Source organism: Dryobates pubescens, chromosome 34 (genome assembly GCF_014839835.1).
Source record: "Dryobates pubescens isolate bDryPub1 chromosome 34, bDryPub1.pri, whole genome shotgun sequence".
NCBI classification, from domain to species: Eukaryota; Metazoa; Chordata; class Aves; order Piciformes; family Picidae; genus Dryobates; species Dryobates pubescens.
This window is the reverse complement of record NC_071645.1, coordinates 2,150,522-2,161,056: the sequence shown is the minus strand read 5'-3', so window position 1 is coordinate 2,161,056 and position 10,535 is coordinate 2,150,522.

The window sequence follows — 10,535 nt, the reverse complement described above, 5'->3', positions numbered from 1 at the left end:
AGAAAGGCGCCCTGGGCAATGAGACCTCCCTCTCAATTTGGCTGTGGTAACACAAGATCTTTGCCAGCACCGTTAGGGTGCCCTGGTTGGCTTTGTGCTGGGCGACCTCCCTGTAAGCAGGGCTCGGTCTTTGCTTTAGCTGTTGCAGGCGTTTTGCCACCTAGCTCCTTGGCTGCTGGGAGACCGGCAACCCTGTAAGGAGGGTCCGAGCCGGCGTCTCCACCCGTATGGGGGAAGTGTAGCTCCCTGGACCCCAGCCCCCCCTGTAAGCAGGGGAGGGCCCTTTAAACAGTTTCTTGGCTGCTGGCGGCCTGGCCAGCGTGACCCCCTGTACTCGGGGCGTGTCACAGCGATTGGCATCCTGAGGCCCCTCTGCCTGCATGCATCCCCGGGGGGGCCAGGTCTGACCCTCTGCTCTCCTGCTCAGGGGTGAGGATGTCTGCCCCACCAGTGGCTGCCCAGAGCTTGCTCCCTCTCTTGGGAAGGGCTGTGTGTGTGTGGCCCCTCTTGCCTCTGTGTGCCTGAGTCTGCTTGTCCTTTAGGTGCCTTAGGAAAGGCTGTAGCTTAGCTTAGGCTTCCCAGGAGGGTAAGAGGGGCTCTGGGCGGTTCCACGGCAGTCTCCTTGGAGGCCTCGAGCGGGGTGGGAGCTCGGCTTGCCCCTCCTTTGATTGGCTAGACACAGCGAAGCCGCTTAGTCGTCCTGCGGCAAGGTGACCCGCCTGTAGTTCAGGGCCTGGGTCTCTGCCTTCATGGCAGCCTGTTCTCTTGGCACCCTGTCAGATTAACAGCCCTGTGCTCGGGGCCTGTGTGAAGAGCTGTGGAGCCTTCTGTCCCGTTCTGTCCCCTTCTGTCCCCAGCAGCAGCCCAAGGTCCCTGTAAGCAGGGCTGGGGAGGCTGCTTTTGGCAGCTAACAGGAACAAAGCCTTAGAGGGCTGAGGTGAGTCCCTGGGCTCCTGAAGAGGTGGCGTTGTGCTGCAGCCAGGCGGGCCGGCCCGTAGGTGGGCGCAGGCCAGAGCCCCTGGCTCTCGGTGGGGCTTTTTGGGAGTGCCGGGCCGAGAGCGACCGCCCTGTAGGCAGGGCAGTGTGTTGCCGGTGCCCGGCGGGAGGTTCAAGGAGGGACCCCCCCTGTAATCAGGGGGGGTAGATCTGGTCCCGGCCTTTCAGAGGCATGGGGCCAGGGAGTGTGTGGGGCTTAGCTTAGCGTGTTCCCCCCCCACCCGTCTTCGGGGCTGGGGCCACAGCCCCCCGGCCTTTGGCCGTGATGCCCCACTGCCTGGCTGCTGTGTTCCTGTAGCTGCGGGGCCAGGCCAAGCTCTCGGCTCCCTGGGTTTCGACCCGCCCGTAAGAGGGGTCGGGGTCCGAGTGCCTTTGCGCTCAGCTGGCAGCCTGTGTGGGGCACCCCCCCCGGCTAGCGGGGCACGGGTCAAGATGCCCCTGAAGCGGAGAGAAGGAGCCTCCGTGGGCCTTTGGGAGCAGGGCCGCCCTGTAAGTCAGGGCCCGGTCAGTGTCCTGGCATCCCGGGCGCTTTGAAACGCCAGCGGCGGCCCCAGCCCCCTGTAAGCAGGGTCGTGCAGCCGCTCTGGCCGCTGCTTTGCATGCCCAGCTCCATTGCCCAGGGTGTCTGCTGCGGCGCCCGTCTGCCATCCCGACCGGAAGTGTGCCCTGCGCCGCTTGGGTGAGTCGAGCGGAAGCGGGAAGGCTTTGCAGAGCTGGGGGTGTCTGCGGGCGGGTAGCTGGCCGGGGGGTGCCCGTGGGGAGCTGCCTGCGGGGCTGGAGGCGTCCCTCTTTCCCTCAGGCGGGGAGCAACTGGCACTAGGGAGGCCTAACTCTGTCCTCCTTCCTCGGCAGCGGCTGGCACAGCAGGAAGAAGAGGCCCGCTGTGGAGCGGCGAGGCGACATGCGGCGGAGGCAAGAGGCGGCGAGGCAACATGCGGCGGAGGCAAGAGGCGGCGAGGCAACATGCGGCGGAGGCAAGAGGCGGCGAGGGAAGAGGAGCAGCGTCAGGCTGAAGAGCAGGACAGGAGAAAGGCGCCCTGGGCAATGAGACCTCCCTCTCAATTTGGCTGTGGTAACACAAGATCTTTGCCAGCACCGTTAGGGTGCCCTGGTTGGCTTTGTGCTGGGCGACCTCCCTGTAAGCAGGGCTCGGTCTTTGCTTTAGCTGTTGCAGGCGTTTTGCCACCTAGCTCCTTGGCTGCTGGGAGACCGGCAACCCTGTAAGGAGGGTCCGAGCCGGCGTCTCCACCCGTATGGGGGAAGTGTAGCTCCCTGGACCCCAGCCCCCCCTGTAAGCAGGGGAGGGCCCTTTAAACAGTTTCTTGGCTGCTGGCGGCCTGGCCAGCGTGACCCCCTGTACTCGGGGCGTGTCACAGCGATTGGCATCCTGAGGCCCCTCTGCCTGCATGCATCCCCGGGGGGGCCAGGTCTGACCCTCTGCTCTCCTGCTCAGGGGTGAGGATGCCTGCCCCACCAGTGGCTGCCCAGAGCTTGCTCCCTCTCTTGGGAAGGGCTGTGTGTGTGTGGCCCCTCTTGCCTCTGTGTGCCTGAGTCTGCTTGTCCTTTAGGTGCCTTAGGAAAGGCTGTAGCTTAGCTTAGGCTTCCCAGGAGGGTAAGAGGGGCTCTGGGCGGTTCCACGGCAGTCTCCTTGGAGGCCTCGAGCGGGGTGGGAGCTCGGCTTGCCCCTCCTTTGATTGGCTAGACACAGCGAAGCCGCTTAGTCGTCCTGCGGCAAGGTGACCCGCCTGTAGTTCAGGGCCTGGGTCTCTGCCTTCATGGCAGCCTGTTCTCTTGGCACCCTGTCAGATTAACAGCCCTGTGCTCGGGGCCTGTGTGAAGAGCTGTGGAGCCTTCTGTCCCCTTCTGTCCCCCGCAGCAGCCCAAGGTCCCTGTAAGCAGGGCTGGGGAGGCTGCTTTTGGCAGCTAACAGGAACAAAGCCTTAGAGGGCTGAGGTGAGTCCCTGGGCTCCTGAAGAGGTGGCGTTGTGCTGCAGCCAGGCGGGCCGGCCCGTAGGTGGGCGCAGGCCAGAGCCCCTGGCTCTCGGTGGGGCTTTTTGGGAGTGCCGGGCCGAGAGCGACCGCCCTGTAGGCAGGGCAGTGTGTTGCCGGTGCCCGGCGGGAGGTTCAAGGAGGGACCCCCCCTGTAATCAGGGGGGGTAGATCTGGTCCCGGCCTTTCAGAGGCATGGGGCCAGGGAGTGTGTGGGGCTTAGCTTAGCGTGTTCCCCCCCCCCCCCGTCTTCGGGGCTGGGGCCACAGCCCCCCGGCCTTTGGCCGTGATGCCCCACTGCCTGGCTGCTGTGTTCCTGTAGCTGCGGGGCCAGGCCAAGCTCTCGGCTCCCTGGGTTTCGACCCGCCCGTAAGAGGGGTCGGGGTCCGAGTGCCTTTGCGCTCAGCTGGCAGCCTGTGTGGGGCACCCCCCCCGGCTAGCGGGGCACGGGTCAAGATGCCCCTGAAGCGGAGAGAAGGAGCCTCCGTGGGCCTTTGGGAGCAGGGCCGCCCTGTAAGTCAGGGCCCGGTCAGTGTCCTGGCATCCCGGGCGCTTTGAAACGCCAGCGGCGGCCCCAGCCCCCTGTAAGCAGGGTCGTGCAGCCGCTCTGGCCGCTGCTTTGCATGCCCAGCTCCATTGCCCAGGGTGTCTGCTGCGGCGCCCGTCTGCCATCCCGACCGGAAGTGTGCCCTGCGCCGCTTGGGTGAGTCGAGCGGAAGCGGGAAGGCTTTGCAGAGCTGGGGGTGTCTGCGGGCGGGTAGCTGGCCGGGGGGTGCCCGTGGGGAGCTGCCTGCGGGGCTGGAGGCGTCCCTCTTTCCCTCAGGCGGGGAGCAACTGGCACTAGGGAGGCCTAACTCTGTCCTCCTTCCTCGGCAGCGGCTGGCACAGCAGGAAGAAGAGGCCCGCTGTGGAGCGGCGAGGCGACATGCGGCGGAGGCAAGAGGCGGCGAGGCAACATGCGGCGGAGGCAAGAGGCGGCGAGGCAACATGCGGCGGAGGCAAGAGGCGGCGAGGGAAGAGGAGCAGCGTCAGGCTGAAGAGCAGGACAGGAGAAAGGCGCCCTGGGCAATGAGACCTCCCTCTCAATTTGGCTGTGGTAACACAAGATCTTTGCCAGCACCGTTAGGGTGCCCTGGTTGGCTTTGTGCTGGGCGACCTCCCTGTAAGCAGGGCTCGGTCTTTGCTTTAGCTGTTGCAGGCGTTTTGCCACCTAGCTCCTTGGCTGCTGGGAGACCGGCAACCCTGTAAGGAGGGTCCGAGCCGGCGTCTCCACCCGTATGGGGGAAGTGTAGCTCCCTGGACCCCAGCCCCCCCTGTAAGCAGGGGAGGGCCCTTTAAACAGTTTCTTGGCTGCTGGCGGCCTGGCCAGCGTGACCCCCTGTACTCGGGGCGTGTCACAGCGATTGGCATCCTGAGGCCCCTCTGCCTGCATGCATCCCCGGGGGGGCCAGGTCTGACCCTCTGCTCTCCTGCTCAGGGGTGAGGATGCCTGCCCCACCAGTGGCTGCCCAGAGCTTGCTCCCTCTCTTGGGAAGGGCTGTGTGTGTGGCCCCTCTTGCCTCTGTGTGCCTGAGTCTGCTTGTCCTTTAGGTGCCTTAGGAAAGGCTGTAGCTTAGCTTAGGCTTCCCAGGAGGGTAAGAGGGGCTCTGGGCGGTTCCACGGCAGTCTCCTTGGAGGCCTCGAGCGGGGTGGGAGCTCGGCTTGCCCCTCCTTTGATTGGCTAGACACAGCGAAGCCGCTTAGTCGTCCTGCGGCAAGGTGACCCGCCTGTAGTTCAGGGCCTGGGTCTCTGCCTTCATGGCAGCCTGTTCTCTTGGCACCCTGTCAGATTAACAGCCCTGTGCTCGGGGCCTGTGTGAAGAGCTGTGGAGCCTTCTGTCCCCTTCTGTCCCCCGCAGCAGCCCAAGGTCCCTGTAAGCAGGGCTGGGGAGGCTGCTTTTGGCAGCTAACAGGAACAAAGCCTTAGAGGGCTGAGGTGAGTCCCTGGGCTCCTGAAGAGGTGGCGTTGTGCTGCAGCCAGGCGGGCCGGCCCGTAGGTGGGCGCAGGCCAGAGCCCCTGGCTCTCGGTGGGGCTTTTTGGGAGTGCCGGGCCGAGAGCGACCGCCCTGTAGGCAGGGCAGTGTGTTGCCGGTGCCCGGCGGGAGGTTCAAGGAGGGACCCCCCCTGTAATCAGGGGGGGTAGATCTGGTCCCGGCCTTTCAGAGGCATGGGGCCAGGGAGTGTGTGGGGCTTAGCTTAGCGTGTTCCCCCCCCACCCCACCCCGTCTTCGGGGCTGGGGCCACAGCCCCCCGGCCTTTGGCCGTGATGCCCCACTGCCTGGCTGCTGTGTTCCTGTAGCTGCGGGGCCAGGCCAAGCTCTCGGCTCCCTGGGTTTCGACCCGCCCGTAAGAGGGGTCGGGGTCCGAGTGCCTTTGCGCTCAGCTGGCAGCCTGTGTGGGGCACCCCCCCCGGCTAGCGGGGGCACGGGTCAAGATGCCCCTGAAGCGGAGAGAAGGAGCCTCCGTGGGCCTTTGGGAGCAGGGCCGCCCTGTAAGTCAGGGCCCGGTCAGTGTCCTGGCATCCCGGGCGCTTTGAAACGCCAGCGGCGGCCCCAGCCCCCTGTAAGCAGGGTCGTGCAGCCGCTCTGGCCGCTGCTTTGCATGCCCAGCTCCATTGCCCAGGGTGTCTGCTGTGCCATGGCTTTTGAGGTACTCTCTCTGTGACTTCCTTTTTCCCTTTTCTTAGTGGTGTGGGTCCTGAATAAAATATTTTTTTCCAATTCTCTTGTATTTGTTTTACTTTCTGCGCTGTGTTTTGCTGTTCTTCGCAGAAACTTGCACTCTAGTTTTGCCTTCTTTTTATCCTTTTTTGTGGTGTTAGTGCTGTCACATAGTGACAGCTAGGTGTTTCCACATGGAGTCTGGTTCATCACGGGCTGCTGTGCAAGCAGTGGTAGTGTCTCAGTGCACCCTTCCTGACACTGAGCTTTAGGTCTGCTATTGTGGCTGGAGCTCCTGTAGTCTTGCCCCAGTGGTATGTGTACCCAGGAGCTTGAAACCATGCAATCCTAGAGGCTGGAAAAGCGTTTTAATATCATGAAGTCCGAACATAATCCAACTCTCATTTCCAAATGCTGTCTGACCTGCCAGTGAGGTTCTTGGGGGAGGTTTTTGTTCCTACTGCATTAAACAGTGGGGCACATTTCTTTTAAACAAAGCAAGGCCAGCCAGGCTTCAGTGCTGTACTCAGGGTTATTAATGCAGATGTATTTTGCACTTACTTGTAAACAGCTGGTGAAGCCTGGAACTGTAGAGTCATAGATTGGTGTGGGCTGGAAAAACCCTCTAAGATCATCCAGTCCAACCCTGAACCCAGCACCACCAGGCCCCCTAAACCATGTTCCCAAGTGCAATGGTCACACCTCTGGAGATCGGGACTCCATCACCTCCCTGGGCAGCCTGTGCCAATCCCTGACCACTCTTGTATCAAAGAAACTGTTCCTCATCTCCAACTTACACATCCCCTGGCACAATTTCAGGCCATTTCCTTTCACCACCTTATCCCTAGGAGAAGAGATCAACTCCCACCTCACTGCAACCTCTTGTCAGGGATCTGTAGGGAGCAGCCTTGGGGATCTCTCCACCAGAGCTGTATTTCAGGGGCAGATGCTCATGCTGGGCTAAGTCTGGGTCCTCTTGCCTGCTTTGAGTGATAGCAGGATGGACAAGGGGCAAGACCAGAGTATTTTCAGATGTTTGGGGGTTGTATTGCTGCTGGAAACAATCATCTGTGTTACAGCATAAGTGAAGTACTTGCTGGAGGGCTCCTGCCTGCCAACTTGATGCTTGTAGAAGTCCATATATTATAAAGCACTCACACCTTCATAGTTCTTTGGTGGGGCCCTGAGTAATTCACCTGGTGCTTTTTCATTCCTTTTAATTTCTTTTATCCGTGGCTTTGGGCTTCTCTTTATCAAAGTTCAGTGGTTCTGTTTGCTGTCTTGATTTGCAATATGTTTTCTGCAGAGCAGTGTTTCAAATCAGATGCTTGGGCTAGACAAGCATGGGAGGACTCTCTTCAAGATGTGGTTTTCTGTGGCAAAAGTGAAGCACGGAGGTCTGAGGTGCCCCACTTCCTGTCCCTGAAGGATGTTCAACAAAAGATGGGGACAGGGGACTCAGGCTTCCCAGCTCTACTGCAAGAGCCCAGGAAAACAGTGGTCTCCAGGCTCTTAAGCATAGGCAGTAGACAACATTGGGTAAAATCTGCCTGCCTGGGAAGCACTTAAAAAACTCTCTTTGCTCAAAACAAGTTGTCATTATGGACTGGGAGGGGTTGCTGAGTGACTAAGCACACCACAGGCTCGTTGCACAGCCAGATGTGGCTGGAACACTGCTTCCGTTTGTGGTTTGCTGCTGAGGGGAAGGATGCTGTGGGGAGCAGAGCTTTCTGGCAAGAGGCTGTGGGCAGGCAGTGCTGCCTGCCCCTCTTCCCAGGCTCTGGGGTGTCCTGGGGCAGGAGGGCTGTTTGCACACCGACTCCTGGGCTGGCTATCTCCTAGCAGCTGCCGAGGAGTTAGGGAGCAGGGGGAAGCCCTTCCTCGCTCAGCCCTGCTCCACGCTCCCATTGTCCTTGCTAACAATGGGGAGATGAGCAAGTGCTGGAGCTGGTGACACAAACCCAAGTGTGGGAAGCAGCTGGGTGGCAGCTCAAGGGAAGCACTGTGTGTGCTGCAGCAACAGCCCCTGCCCTTCCAGCACTGCCAGGGTGAGAGCCAGGCTTCCAAGCATCTCCAGCCTCCATGCAGAACTGAGTCCTCTCTCTGTTCCTGGAAGAAGCAAACCTGCCTGCCTTTAACTTGCCCCTCTTGAGTCAGGAGCCTCCTAGCTGGCCTGGATCGCAGAGGAAACACTGCAGGCAGCTGCTTCCAGTGGGTATTCTCCAGAACTATCCACAGGAATCTGCATGGTGAGAATTAACTATTCTGGCCTGATGATTTCTTCATAAATAAGGAACACTAATAAAGAGTTTCCATTCCTTAAGGCCCAGCACGTAGGAGGAGAAAATTCAGGGAAGCTCTTTCTATTTCCTGTAGCTTGCATTATTTATTTCTCCTGAGACAGAGACCAGAAAGCTAGGCTGGGGATGTGGAGCAGAAACAGCACTCTGCTCTACGCCCCTTTCTCCATCCAGCATCTTCCTAAGAGGCCCCTAGGAGCTGCTCCTTTCCCCCACAGGCCAATTTCTTTAAAACGGAGGTCTGAAGTTGTTCTGAGAGTCAGCTGCCTCTGGGGCTTCTGATGCTGCACAATGTGGCATCCATCTCTATAGGCACTCAATTGCCATCTGGACTGAGGGGGGGTGGTGTGTCATGGGGTAAGTGAAGGAGGGGAGTTTCACCATCTGATGTGGATTTTTACTGTTCCAGCTGTGTCTTGGTTAACTCCATACAAAGAACCTCCTTGCAAAGGGGTTGAATCTGGTCCCTCACCTTGCAGGTAAGAGATACAGATCTGCAAACTCTGAGCTAGCAGCTATCTGCCCAACCTGCCTGCTTCAGTTGGCAGAGATTTTTCTCCCCCCAGAGACAAATGTCCCTCCAAGATCAGAGTTGTAGGGCATGGTGCAGGAAGCGGCTCTCCCATCCCAGCATTTCTGTGGGGAGGCAGAACTCCCCCCTCCCAAGCACCAGCAGGATGCATCACTGGCTGCAATGGGAAGCACTGAGGAGGAGGCTGGAGCAGGCAGACAAGCACTGCACCCACTCAGTCTGGGGAGCAGATGGAACAGACTGAGAGCTCAGTCAAGCCCCTCTTCCAGGCTGAGTTGGCTCCTAGTGTCCTGGATGGTTCCCACAAGGCTTTCCATGGCTCTTGCAGGGAAACTTTAGCGACCCTGGACAAAGCTAGAGGCAGGCAGAGGTGGTCACCCACTCCTCCCCATGGACCCCAGAGTGCAAAGTGAATTGCTCTGCTCTGCTCTGCTTGGGCAGACTTGCATGAGCCCAGAACTAGGATCTTCTGCTAGCCACAGAACACAGGCCAGCAGGGAGGAAGAGAGGAAAAGGAGGGATGTTCCTGCTGGCAGATGTGGCATTGCAGGGACTGGGGCTCATTCCTCACAAGCACTTCCTGGCTGTGGATTGCTCTCTGTTAGATTGAGGTCTTCAGTCTCTGGGGCTTCTCTGTATGCAGGACACAGCCATAAACCAGGTAGAGGCTACAAGGGAGGACTGCAGTTGTCCTGCACACTGCAGGCAAATCACCCTGGCAGAGCTGGGGCTTTGTGCTAGCCAGAAATCTCCTCTCCTAGGCTAATGAGGCTGCTTGAAATACAGCAGAGGCCAGGCCAGCACTGCAGCAGGAGCCCTGCTTGCCCCTGTTTTCTATGGCTGTGCAGGAAGGAGGGGAGCAGAGTCTCCTCCACCCCTGCTCTGTGCAGTGGTGCCACAAAGCCCAAGAGCTTCATATCTGGGCCATGCTACATATAGCATCTGTGGGGCCTCGTTAGACTCCCCAGGGCTTTCTGTTCCTCCAGTCAAGGGCACAGCTCTTCTGCAGCCTTTTTGTCCCTCAGAGATGAGGTGGGAAGGGCTTAGGTTTGGCTTAGTGCAGTGAAAAGCATGAATCCCTTGCAGCCCTCCTGGTAGCTGAAGCTGTGGGGATGTGCAGCAGCAGCTGAGCACTTCCACCAGCCAGGCCTAGAGCTGCGCTCTAGGCAGCTCTGCCAGGTCCATAGCACTGATTCTCAGATGCCCTTCTGTGCTCCTCTATCTCTTACCTCCCCCAGCTCTAATGGCCTTGGAGAGGATGCCAGGTTCTCCTGCAGGAATGCTGCCCCCAGGTCCTGCTGGAGGGGCTTCTTGTGTCCCCTCCTTAGCAATTAGCAGTGGGGAAGCAAATGGCTGCTGGTAGGCACCGGCTGCTGCGTGGGCATCTTACTGTCACATTTTGAGCAGGACCCAGAGTGTGCTGCTGTGCAGCACAAGCAGGAGGGAGAGGAAGAGACACTCTCTTCTTCCTGTGTGTGGGGGTAGGCTGAGGGCAGGGGAGATGTTCCTGTGGGGAAGGATGTGTACCCACCTTGCTCCTGGGAGAAGGGCATTGCCCACAGCAGTGTGTCCTTGACGCAGGACCAGGGTTTAATTGCTGCAGCAGCAGCACCAGACGCCCGAGTCATGGCTCTTCTCAGTGCCTCTTCCAGCCTGCCTCCTGCAGCTACTGGGTACAGTCCCTGAGCTACTGGGAGCACTGATGCTCCCAGCACACTCCAGCAGAGTGAAAGGACTCCCCACATGCCCTGGCTTTACCTCCAGACAGATGGTGGGGGCAGTTGGGCTGATTTTAACTCCTTGGAGAGCTGCCTGTGCTCTACCTCTGCCTGCTGGTCTGTCCTGCTGCACTGACCCATGCCTGCTGGTATCTGCACTGCTGTGCTGCACTGTGCCTGCTTGGCCACCTCCTTGCCCCTGTTTGTGCTTGGCTGTCTAACAGCTGTCTGCAAACACTGCCTGCCCCCCGCCCCATTTGCCTCTGTCATTATTAGATTCTTCTCTTCCCCACCCTTCTCT